General features: G+C 35.6%; 1 long non-coding RNA gene across 2 annotated transcripts; it reads left to right on the top strand.

Moving 5' to 3' along the window:
- Positions 1-2,181: 2,181 nt before the first annotated feature.
- Positions 2,182-4,817, top strand: LOC135075747 (uncharacterized). Of its 2 annotated transcripts, none has more exons than XR_010258103.1 (4): positions 2,182-2,410; positions 2,958-3,172; positions 3,350-3,577; positions 4,337-4,817. It is a non-coding gene; the product is annotated as an uncharacterized LOC135075747 (long non-coding RNA). The 2 variants fall into 2 exon arrangements; XR_010258104.1 differs by having other exon boundaries at positions 2,182-2,648.
- Positions 4,818-12,333: the final 7,516 nt, after the last annotated feature.

Here is a 12,333-nt window from a genome sequence, read left to right as displayed (position 1 = left end):
ACAAACACTTTCATACACAATTACACCATAATCACTTACGTGTTCACAATATCATACACATTATTTAACAAGCCCATGAAACCAACTTTATTTTCACGTTTATACAAGTTTGAAATCAATCTTTGAAACAAATTATTTTAGCAAAATAGGTACGTGGACGATGAAAATTTGTGAGACTTGTCAAATTGACTTGACGTTTAAAATCATGTGTTATAGTTCCAAAATACTGAACTGTCCTGTGCATGACATTGACAGTGGGGCGCCACCGTCAATACCGAATCGCTAGTTCCGATTTTTACCATGTTGGAAACCATATAGTTGAACGATGGTAGCGCCCCCCTGTCATTGAGTTTGGCGGGACAGTTCAGCGTGGGTCATCTATATCTCCATATTGTCTATGACTTGTCTCTGACACATCAGTGCTGTAACCTGTGAGTCATAGACAATAATCTGTAAATTTAATCGATATTACTTTTAGTATTCACTTATTCCGATTACTGATTAGTTTTAAATAAAAAGTATGTATATGATACTTTGTTTAGTTTTCCAGCGATAACTTCGACAATATTGGAGGCATTTTGACTAGACCCACAGAAAGAAGGAGATAACGTATGATTATTTTTCTACTTTTAGTGAACTTTTTCGGAGTCAGTTTAATTTTTAGTCGGTTTTATTTAACGAAATTACTTTACTTTTTTATGCAATTATGCTTACGTATTGTTCCATTGCTTATTTTCCTATATAAGTAAATAAAATAAAAGAAAATAAAAATCTTCTTTTAATTGATAGCATCTTAAATTACCTCCCTAGCGGAATAGAGCAACAAAGAACTGAGCGAGCGAGATGTCACTAGTAGCAAGCAACACTGTCAAACAGAACTTTTTGCAACTATTTGAAGTTTAATAACTTTACGGATATCATTGATTGTTTTACTGTCTAGTGTGTTTTTTGATTACATCTGTGCATACAGTTTGTTTCCTGTTCTCGAAAATTTCATAATCAGTTCACATTCAATGTTGCGACTTTGTTGCATATTTTTAGTATTTTGACGATCACCCGGCGATGATACGCAAGTACTACAATAATTTCACTTCGCGATTAACGAGAGGTTTTGTCGCATCACTAGTTCACAGACTAAAAATATTTTTATGTCAGTTGGCCATTTTTGATGACATTTCTGCTGATTTCTAAAAAATTAGACTGTAAATACGTTGTAAATATTGATTGTCTTCCAGTGTATGTCTTGTTGGTTGTCCTATTAAATAAATAAAATAAATATTTATAGCAACACAAAGTTTAAAAATAAAATTTTTCAAAAACGATCAATTTAATCGATTATGTCTATTCTAAATGGACATCCCTATTTGTTAGTCAAATTGTCATTCACTCGCAGGGTTGCCAACTCTACGTATTTTTACGTAGATCTACGTATTTTAAGCCTTCCTTGCAAACCTACGAACTTTAGTCCCAGAATCTACGTATTTTCTATCAAATTTGCAAAATAGGCTGAATGGGCAACGTTTCCTTTTTTATCGGGTATAATAGTCCGATCACGGTTATTTGGCATGTGGCAAAAGTCGGAACTAATGTTATTTTGACATTTCCCCATAGAAAAAATGCTGTACAGCGCCCCCCTGTAAATGTCACTCACTGAAGAGCCTTGACCTGTGAAATTTGAAATGAAAGAAAGAAAGAAATGGGACGTGACGTGACTGTGTGTGTAAACCGTCAAACGGTCAAAGTGAATCTTCACTATAAAAATATTTCGAACTAAAATTGTGCTAAGATTTCGAAGGTGTTGTTGTATTTCGATATTTTTCAACTTCATTATGGCTTAAAATAGAACCGCGAGCCTTCGCATTAACACATTATGCATTTTAACAAATATATTTTATGTATAAATTTAATTTGTCTGAAAACATTTCTGAAAATGATACACAATAAAAGTGTACTTTACTACTTTTAGGGTAATATAAATTGTCGTTTTATTACTTTTACCTACTCCTATTCTCTTTATTTCACTCAGAAAAAAAAGTACGTAGATCTACGTATTTTCTATATGGAAATTGTACCATTTCTACGTAATTTTCTAATCTGTCCTACGACTTTTTCAAAATCCGAGTTGGCAACACTGTTCACTCGCATCACCTTTTCTCTCTCACTCACTCTTGCTGTGTTGCTGTCTTGCTTGATCCTTCTTTGTGATTCGTTTGTGTTTTAGCTTTTATTTTCGGAACTTTATTAACTACAAACTTGGCTATTCAAACGGACTCTGATTGATTGCAATAACGACATACTCAGCCTGGGATTTACTGTTTTTGTGTGGCTCGGCTAAGGCTCGGCTGGTGGTTCTATGGTGTTAGAAAATGAGCAACTTAATTATACACAACAATGGGCAGCACCTCGATCGGTAAGTACCTACATTTTGCTCTGCAATCTTATGAATAAGTACTAGCCTTGCCAAACTTCTGAATTGCCATTCTCATGGCGGGTTGTCTTGAAATGAATGTTCCGCTATTATCTGTGGTTCAACCCTGGACAGTGTGGACAGCCAGGCCCGATTCGATTGTAAGAAACTAGTCGATGGTACAGCGCAATGGAGGCATGAGCGAAACAACAATTATGTTGACAATCCAGCTGGTTTTGGTGTAAATCTAAGGAATTATTTACTTTGACACTATCTCCCTGCTCTCAATGAAAGCTTGTTTTGTTTTGTTTTTTGGAACTAAGACTACTAGATTATTATTTTTTGTAACTAAGTTTGTAACACGTCATAATTAATTATTATAACAACAATGCTTATTTACTAAAGCTGTTTAACCCTACCCTCTGACCCAAAATTCTACTAACAGCACATAATATTGAATTATCATTTTTTTTATGGTTTGCGGCTCAATTTATTCAACGCACAGGAGTATGTGTGGCATGGCATGCAATGAATCTATTTATTTTTACAGGTTACAGCTCATGATCTTATATGCACAACATGTTGGACCCAAGCCCAAGATACAACACAAATGCATCTACTTCAAATCTTAGCAGAAAATGTGTGCTTTGCAGTAGAACACTAGAGCCTAGAACACGTTCACATCAGCTCATGTCCCTGAGAACTAACACTCAACATCATATTAACATCAGGAACATAATTGTGGAACGACTAACTCCATTAGAGGTAATGCACGCTAAAGTCCTTATTTAATAAAATGTTATTGGCTATACAATCAGTCTAATTCTTGTAAAGTTATTGGTTTCTGTAAATTAATACTAAAATAAAATAATTTAAGTGCGGGACATTAAAAAACTGATAATTTTTTTAAACTTATTTCTAATTATTATTATTTTTAAACAGGTTACTGCAAATGACTACATCTGTGGGGCTTGTCACTCATTATTGCAAAGAGATACCACACCTACTTCACAAGACTCTCCAGATATGCCAACCGGTGCCCCAGTAGGTCACCAACAAGTTTGTGTTGGATGTGGTTGTTCATTATTGCGAACTTGAAGTCATTGTTTGGATACAGAGAATAATCAAGATATATTAAACATTGTTCGAAATTGGATTCAACCCAGAGAGGTAAGAGCCCTGCCAGTTTTATAATACATAAAAATAATTATGCCGGTTTATTATAATAATAAAAAAGGTTTTTTCCGAATCAGCCTTCCCATCCTTCAACTCCTTCCATTGCTTTCAATCTGCCACTACTCTCATCCATACAGGTTATACAGGGTGGAAACGATAAGTGATCTCACTCGATTATTTCTAAACTACACAAGATATCGAAAAACTGGTTACTCATCCTGAAAGTGCTTCACGAGCTCTTTCTAACGGTATCAGTAAATAGTTACAGAATTAACTGGATCTATCCGAAAATTCAATGTTTTCAGCCTCCATACTAAATGTATGCCAGCCACACAATATTAAAAGTGTTATAGATCACTTATCGTTTCCACCCTGTATAATACAAATAGACTTATATTATTAAAATATTGCAATATTATTACTTACATAATATTAAACATAATTTTTACTATTATAAAGCCAGTTAAAAATTCCCTGAGCCAAATAAACTCAGTAAAGTTTTATTTATACTTCCTGCATAACAACAGACTACTCTTTTAAACTACCACTATTCTCACTCTCAATCCTCGTTCCTCATTCATCCCTTTCGTTTCCTCCATAGACCAATCATTCCTCATCATTCAGCGTTCAAATCATAAATTATCTTTCATCACTCATCTTACTATTCCGTTACACACAAAAGTCGTTAATCCTATATAAATATTGCTCTTCTTATTGTTGAACTGTGAATCTGATGTTTTATTTTATTTTCAGATTCGTCCTTCAGATCTTCTTTGCCATAGATACTATCAGAGAGCACGAATTACTACAGTTGGTGCTTATTTAATGAAGCTGAGGACCGGTGATTCAGATGACAGAATAGCTACATTACTTGGCATTTCAAGGAGTACTCTTACAAAATATGTAATGAAAGCACGCAGTATGATGGAGGAACATTTCGTACCAGCACATTTAGGGTTACAACATATTAGTAGAGAGGAAGTAGCCCAAAGAAACCTTTATGTTCCAGTCTCTTTTCGGGAAGCCAGGAAACGATTTACCACAAAGAAAGGCTATTGTCATCATGGATGGTACATACATACATTTATGTGCAAAAAAGTAGCAATTTAGCATACCAAAAAAAAAACTTATTCCCTATACAAATATCGGAATCTCGTTAAACCATTTATGGTACTTTGTTGTGATGGCGACATCATTGATGTATTGGGCCCATATTTAATAGAAAATGTAGAACATGACCATTAATAAATAATAAGTACCTACATACGTATTTTCATTTATACCTACATAACTGCCTACTTACCCTTGGGTCGGAATAAAGATATTTTTGGATTTAAATGTAAGTAAAATATATTAACTTCTTTTTAAAAAATGTTTGGCTTTTCCGTAGGCATTCCTATTTTTCCAATACGCAAAGTTCTATTTGCTGCTATTCATACGGTTTGACAAAGGGGTTCTTTATCGATCTACGATTTAAAGTGTAATTAAGACGTCTCTCCTACATATCTATACCTACTTATAATAAATCTGTAGAGAGGTCAATTCTGTACATGAAATATAATTTTCAAAATAACTATCAGGGGGTGATACTGATGCCAAAAATGCAATCAGTAAAATTTTTGTCTGTCTGTCTGTCCGTCTGTATGTTCCTTATAGAAACAAAAACTACTCGACGGATTTTAACGAAACTTGGTACAATTATTCTTCATACTCCTGGGCAGGTTATAGTATACTTAGGAATTCTCACGGGAACAGGAATTAGCGGGAAAATCCTTTTGTATGAAAAATCTAAACCGCTTAAGTTAGACGCTTTAAATTTCGCACGTAGGTACTTTAGTAAACTAATTCCCACGGGAACGGGAATTCGCATTATTATACATATAATTCTTGACAATAAATAGTTTTATTAGCAACTAGCGGCCGCCCGCGACTTCGTACGCGTGGATCCCGTTTTACCCCCTTCATCTATCTTACGCGGTTTAGATTTTTTCGTTCAAATGTTTTTTCCCGTTCACGTGGGAATTTTGCAATATCCTGTTGTAACTAAGCTTTAAGTTTATTAAGATACCTACATGTCAAATTTCAAGCGTCTAACTAAAGCGGTTTAGATTTTTCATACAAAGGGATTTTCCCACGAATTCCAGTTCCCGTGGGAATTAGTTTACTAAAGTACCTACGTGCGAAATTTAAAGCGTCTAACTTAAGCGGTTTAGATTTTTCATACAAAAGGATTTTCCCGCTAATTCCTGTTCCCGTGGGAATTCCTAAGTATACTATAACCTGCCCAGGAGTATGAAGAATAATTGTACCAAGTTTCGTTAAAATCCGTCGAGTAGTTTTTGTTTCTATAAGGAACATACAGACAGACAGACAGACAAAAATTTTACTGATTGCATTTTTGGCATCAGTATCACCCCCTGATAGTTATTTTGAAAATATATTTCATGTACAGAGTTGACCTCTCTACAGATTTATTATAAGTACCTATAGAAGATAGAAAGTGGAAATGTACTTCTGTTATGCTAATAACCTCAAAATCTGAAGCATTTTTCCTATTGTAACGAATCTCCCGCATATCCGTGCTTTAAGTATCTACACTAATATTATAAAGAGGAAAACTTTGTTTGTTTGGTTGTAATGAATAGACTCAAAAACTATTGGACCGTTTTTATTAAATTCTTTCACCATTCGAAAGCTACATTATCCACGAGTAACAGGCTAAATTTTATTTTGGAAAATAATAGGGTTCCGTAAAATATGTAGGTACCTAATGTAGGCCACGCGCGCGAAGCCGCGAGCGAAAAGCTAGTGGAGTATAAGGTGACAATCGTTAAGTAATTTCACATATAAAAATCATTATTTCATTGCTTGGGGGTCTTGGGGCAAACGATGTATGGACGCAGAACAATATCCTTTATTTTCAAATTTAAGCAAAAAGCATTCTGTGGTTATAAAATACCTATGCTTATTTGCACCTAGTTTATCAATCACCATGTTAATTCCATGCTTTCTATCCAGTCGACTGCTCTAACGACAAGGGTGGGCAGTCGTTGAGATGACAGCGCGAAAATCGTCGGCATCCACTAATTATGACCCTTATGTACCACTATATTGACAAAGTTCTCCGTCTTCGTACGCGATATTGGAAATTTGGCATCTACCATCGGCTGATTTGACATTAGGCGTAGTCTGGCTTTGATATTCAATTTTCAACTGTATTACCTTGACAATCAGTTCAAAATTGATTACTAGAAAATTATTTGACAGACGATTTCTACTCTCGACAAATGCATTTGAATTAGCCCACTGGATACGAAGAGTTTTTGTGTTAAAAAGTATTTTTTGTTTACTATTTCACCCAGGAATAGTGCAGCTTTCCATTGGTGAGAGAGAGATAAGTACTTCCTACCAAAATCACATTACGAACAAACTTTTCCCCTTCCTAATATTAGTATGATGAAGGCCCTATATCATACTAATATTATGGACAAAGGTCTCCCTCTATATTTAGGGGGAGCCCTTTGTCCAGCACTGGACGTCACTTTTTTTATGTGACAGGAGGCAAACGAGCTTTGCAAATGTCGCAAACAACCTTTGTGATGAATACTTCCAACTTATTCTTCCAGTTGCTAGTCCTGAAAAGCCCTGGGAATAACAAAATATATGGAAGATCTAGGACTCTATTGTAAACGACGATCAAAAGTAGGTCGATCTGAAGTACCTATACAGGGTGGAAACGATAAGTGATCTCATTCGATTATTTCTAAACTATACAAGATATCGAAAATCTAGTTACCGATCCTGAAAGTGCTATAAGAGGTCTATCCAATGGTACCAATAATTATGTTACAGAATTAACTGGATCTATCCGAAAATTAAATGTTTTCAGCCTCCATACTAAATGTATGCCAGCCATACAATATCGGAAGTATAATTTTTTTTATTAAATAATAAACACTTAGAATTAACTCGTAAATTGCATTCTTATTTAAAATGATTCTCGGAAAACATTTGTTTTAGGCTTTATTTGTTTTAATATTATCAAGACTTGAGTGCCATGACTGTGGCGGTACTAAATGTATGGAAGCTGGAAACATTGAATTTTCGGATGGATCCAGTTTATTTTGTGACATATTATTGGTATCGTTGGATGGAGCTCGTGAAGCACTTTCAGGATCAGTAACCGGTTTTTGAATATCTTGTAAAGTTTTTAATATTATGTGGTTTAACTAAATGTATGGAAGCTGGAAACATTGAATTTTCGGATAGATCCAGTTTATTCTGTAACCTATTATTGGTACCGTTTGAAAGAGCTTGTGAAGCACTTTCAGAATCAGTAATCAGTTTTTCGATATCTTGTATAGTTTAGAAATAATCGAGTGAGATCACTTAACGTTTCCACCCTGTAGATCCAATCCTGTAATATTTATAATTTTTTCTTGGGTAATGGTAGATTCTTAGAAAAAAAAAGCTTAAAATTCGTTTTTTAGCGAAACATTCTGAAATGATACTCAAGCGTGAATCAAGTATGTGTAAATTTTGAATGGAGAAACAGCTTTGTAACTATCCTGAAATACAGGAAAGTAGCAAATTAAAGCTATCACCTAAAAGTGAGTATAGACTAGCTAGAGCATTTACTTGTAACAAAACAGCGAGCTTGACAAAGAGTCCAAATGTCACCAGACCTGTCACAAACCAAACGTTATACACTTCACCTGTATTGTACCATTCGCAAGAACGTTACATTACATAGAAATACTGTAGTCTATACTCACCTTAACAACACTTAAGTAGATGTGGTTTGCCAACGCTCGCCTTAATATCAGCTTGATATTTAAAAATGGTATGTACTTAAGCTAAGTTACTAAACCGTCTGTTCCCAAGCAATATAAATCGGGACTCTTTGTTACGAGATTTAAACTGATCGCCATTCAATCCACGCGAAACAGGATAACTTTATCTGCCTTGATTTTTTTCTTTATAAAATTAAATGTTTCGCGAGAAATTGAGACTAAAATTTGTATTCTCGTAGAGACGTCGCTTGTTTTTTGTTTATTTCTTCGAACTTTTTATTGTCTTTGTGTTTTTCGGGAGTTCTAAAGAATCTTTTATAATTCACGGTAGACTTTGGCCCTCATTCGTTTCGATTACACTAAACATTGGACTACTTAGGATTTGTTCCGGCTTTGAACGTAATTTCTTTTCATGAGATCGTTTATTAATTACGAATACGTTTCCATTTATTTGTTTCTGAGTATTAATTAATAGTCGTCGGATGGACAGATCGTATTTATCATCAAGAACGTTCTCTTTTATATTACTTACCTAAATATCTCTGTTTCCGTGAGAAATGCGTAATCAAATTAATGTTAGCACAGAAAATCTTGATAGTTGCTTAATTATTTTGAAACAATTTACTGTTCAGAGAGATAGAAAGCAATTAGCATAAACGAGTAGAGCACTGAAGTGTTAAATCTATAAATAAGAGTTTTAAGGATGTATATTTGTTACTCGTTCCCGCAAAAACATTGCTTTAATGTCAATTAATAAATGGCAAATTACTTTGATCTTTTACAACCTAAGGGTTTCCATGGAGACAACCCGTTTTTTAAGGACCCCGTTTAGTAGTATTACGTGTTTTAATATTAACATTCACACGAACATCCTGTTTGCAGTGTACCGCAAAAAAACGATGCGTTTGAATTTCAAATACACATGTTGGTTACATGACGGTCCAGTTTCGGGGGTCCTGCATTACTCGATCCCTCAAAACGGGATTTTCGCGAGAAAGGGCCCTAAGTCAGGTTTCTTACTAAACTCTATCTGTACGAACCTCTATGTACAATCGTAGTTCTACACGTGCCACCTTTAAGTAAATATGTACCTATAGGTCACGTAAATATCGCTTATAACAATATACTCGCTACGACAAACCGTATAAGTACGAAAGTGTCAAAACTATCGCGTGAAATTGTTTGCTACATTGTCCCGCGGCGGCGTTGTTTCATAATGTCCCATAAACTTGAACGTGAAGGCGGGGTCTGTGGCGTAAGCGACAGGCGGGACGGACGGTATTTATACCGTCTTGATACCAAATGAACGCACGTTATAATTTCTTGCCTTTCTTCTTGACGTTCTTTCTCAGCACCAGCCTATAATGTTGTCCCAAAGTGGTGGTAAGGCAAGCTATATTTGGGACGTGTATAAGCGCCCTAGAAAGGGCCTATGTACTAAATAAACTATTTGTATTTGAATTTGAACATGCTTTTAAGATCTGCTGCATCCATTGCACTCATATCATCTGAAAATTAGTTTGTAGGAAGCAATCTCAGGAACACAAGAAAGATTTTAAAAATTATTTCACCAGTAGAAATCTGCTTTAATTCCTAAGTGACGTTGAGTATTTCTGTGACAGACTGGAAATACACTTGATGCCAAAAGCTAGTAGGTACATAATTATATTTAGTAGAAGTCAAAAGCTAGTACATATTCATATTTTTCTATTTGAATTTTATCTATCGCTACATTCCCTCCCTCGCACCACAACAGCCGTCGAGTCGCCCGTCACGTGCTCCCGAAGTGCCGGCAACAGAGCATGCAATTAGGCGACGTTTTGTGCAAATAATTACGCCCGAAGAATCCGGCCTCCGGTTTGCACCTCTTAATTCACAGGTAGAGTGGTTGAGGGCCCAGGATCAACGCTTTAGAACGATTCACGTTGGGCCGTGAGTCAGTTTGCCGCTGTTTTTTTAATGTACGAGTATGATACAAAGTAGACGATGTATATAAATATGAAATTTATGAAAAGCGGTTGATTGAACCGCGATTTTTATTTTAAACAGTGACTATGAAACTGAGGATATTATTATTCTAGCTGATGATTACAGGAGCGTTGGTATCAGTACTGCATTTTACATAGGTAGAGTGGAAACTGCCGATAAAATAGGCCAGCTTAATGTAATTTGTTGTCTTAAAAAGTAAAAGAACTGACAACTTTTAGTAGCGATTTTGTTGCTCCCGTTTGCGTACTTATACTAGAAACAAAGACACCAAAAGTAGCAAAATTGAAACCTATTTAAGAAAAATGGACTAAAGAGTAGAAAAAAATCTCTGATAATCATCCCTATTGAATTCGTTTAAATTCTAATGGTTAGATTATTATAAGTACATTCTGACGTCACCTCACTTCCAAAGTTGCTATCACTTACAAAGAGGCTTTCACGCACACGCTATATTATAAACGACACTCGCCCCAGGCTAACTGGTTTAACCGAAGAGGGACGCATCAACCTCCACAAAGTTATCTTTGGCATCGATCATTCTCAAAGCAGAGCCCTCCGTAGCCAGGAGGGCTGGTGTTATAACACTTTTAGAACTGGGCTAGTCACTTCATGTCTACAATTGCTGGGTTAGAAAGTTTGTTACTCATTTCTATTTTACACTAAGTACCTACGTAACCAAAAAATATGTTGTGCCGAAGAGATTTGTAATTTTTAAGCAGCGATAGTGTGTTTTTCATAGTATACACTTACATACATAGTTTTACCACAGAATAAGTAATAGTACAGGTACAGAAGGATTACTCCGCAAGACGATTTAAATAAATGCGAGTCTTGCTACGACGCGATACAGTGGAATTCAGCTCGCACAGCACTACGTACCTACAATTTTATTCACCTACAAGTTTTGTCTCTTTCTATCGCGTGCCTCTGAACTCTTCTTACGCTGTTAGGGTTGCTGTCTAGTGAAAAAATAATTAATCTACTTATATGTCATGAGGTACGTATGTAGGTAAGTACGCATTCATTATGGAAAACCTTGGGAGAGGCCTTTGTCCAGCAGTGGACGTTATTTGGCTGAAACAAACGAACGCATTCTGAGCAGTAGTCATGGTAGGTTAGGTTCCTATACTATCCTAAGAATTATTGATTACCTACATGGCCAACATACTTTTCAGCATCTTTGGGAAGCGAAAAAAAAGATAAATAAAATCCGGTAGATTTCTTTTCGAATTTAAACACCCGAACGCCGCACAATATTTCTTTCTCTTTATGTAAATTTTTAAATAATACTTCGATCATAGAATTAGGTACTACAACGCACGCCAGCGTCCTGACGGGCGCGCGCGTGACACTCGACTGATATAATAGGGGAGACCTAGGAGAGTTGTGACAGAGGTGAGTTGTGACAAGGACGATTTCTCCTTACTTAATAATATAGTTAGGAAGCTGGAAAAAATGCTTGTTTGTCGCTTTTAAGACGCTCTTCTTGACTAAGTACCTGCGGGCGGCGTACGAGGCACGGTTTCGTAAATATGACGTCTGTGTACAAAAAAATGCGAAAAGTAAGTTTTTCGTCAAAATTTTATTTCAATTTAAATCATGTTTTAGTACATGTGCACTGTTGTGTTATTTTTTCTCAAGTTGCATGGTTATTCAGGTCTCAAAATGTAGCACTGATACTTTGTGTGCGCATCGTGTATAGAAAATAAAAAATATTATTCGAACCAAGTCGTCATTTTAAACACCTAGGAGAGTTGTGACAGCCTGTCACAACTCTCCTAGTTTACTTAATTTTTCTGATGGGCCATTTCCACGATGTTTTTAGATGTTTTTTTGTGTGTTAGTAGGTTCATAATTTGTTTAATTGCCTGCTGCTACTTTTTTGATTCTGTATACCTAATAACTATACATGAATGCCATATACTTAGAGGAACTGCTTGCTGGAGTCGAAATATAGGACCTGGCTTA

Source organism: Ostrinia nubilalis, chromosome 10, assembly GCF_963855985.1.
Source record: "Ostrinia nubilalis chromosome 10, ilOstNubi1.1, whole genome shotgun sequence".
Lineage (NCBI taxonomy): Eukaryota > Metazoa > Arthropoda > Insecta > Lepidoptera > Crambidae > Ostrinia > Ostrinia nubilalis.
The sequence above is the reverse complement of the archived record's forward strand: the minus strand, read 5'-3'. Positions and strand labels throughout refer to the sequence as shown.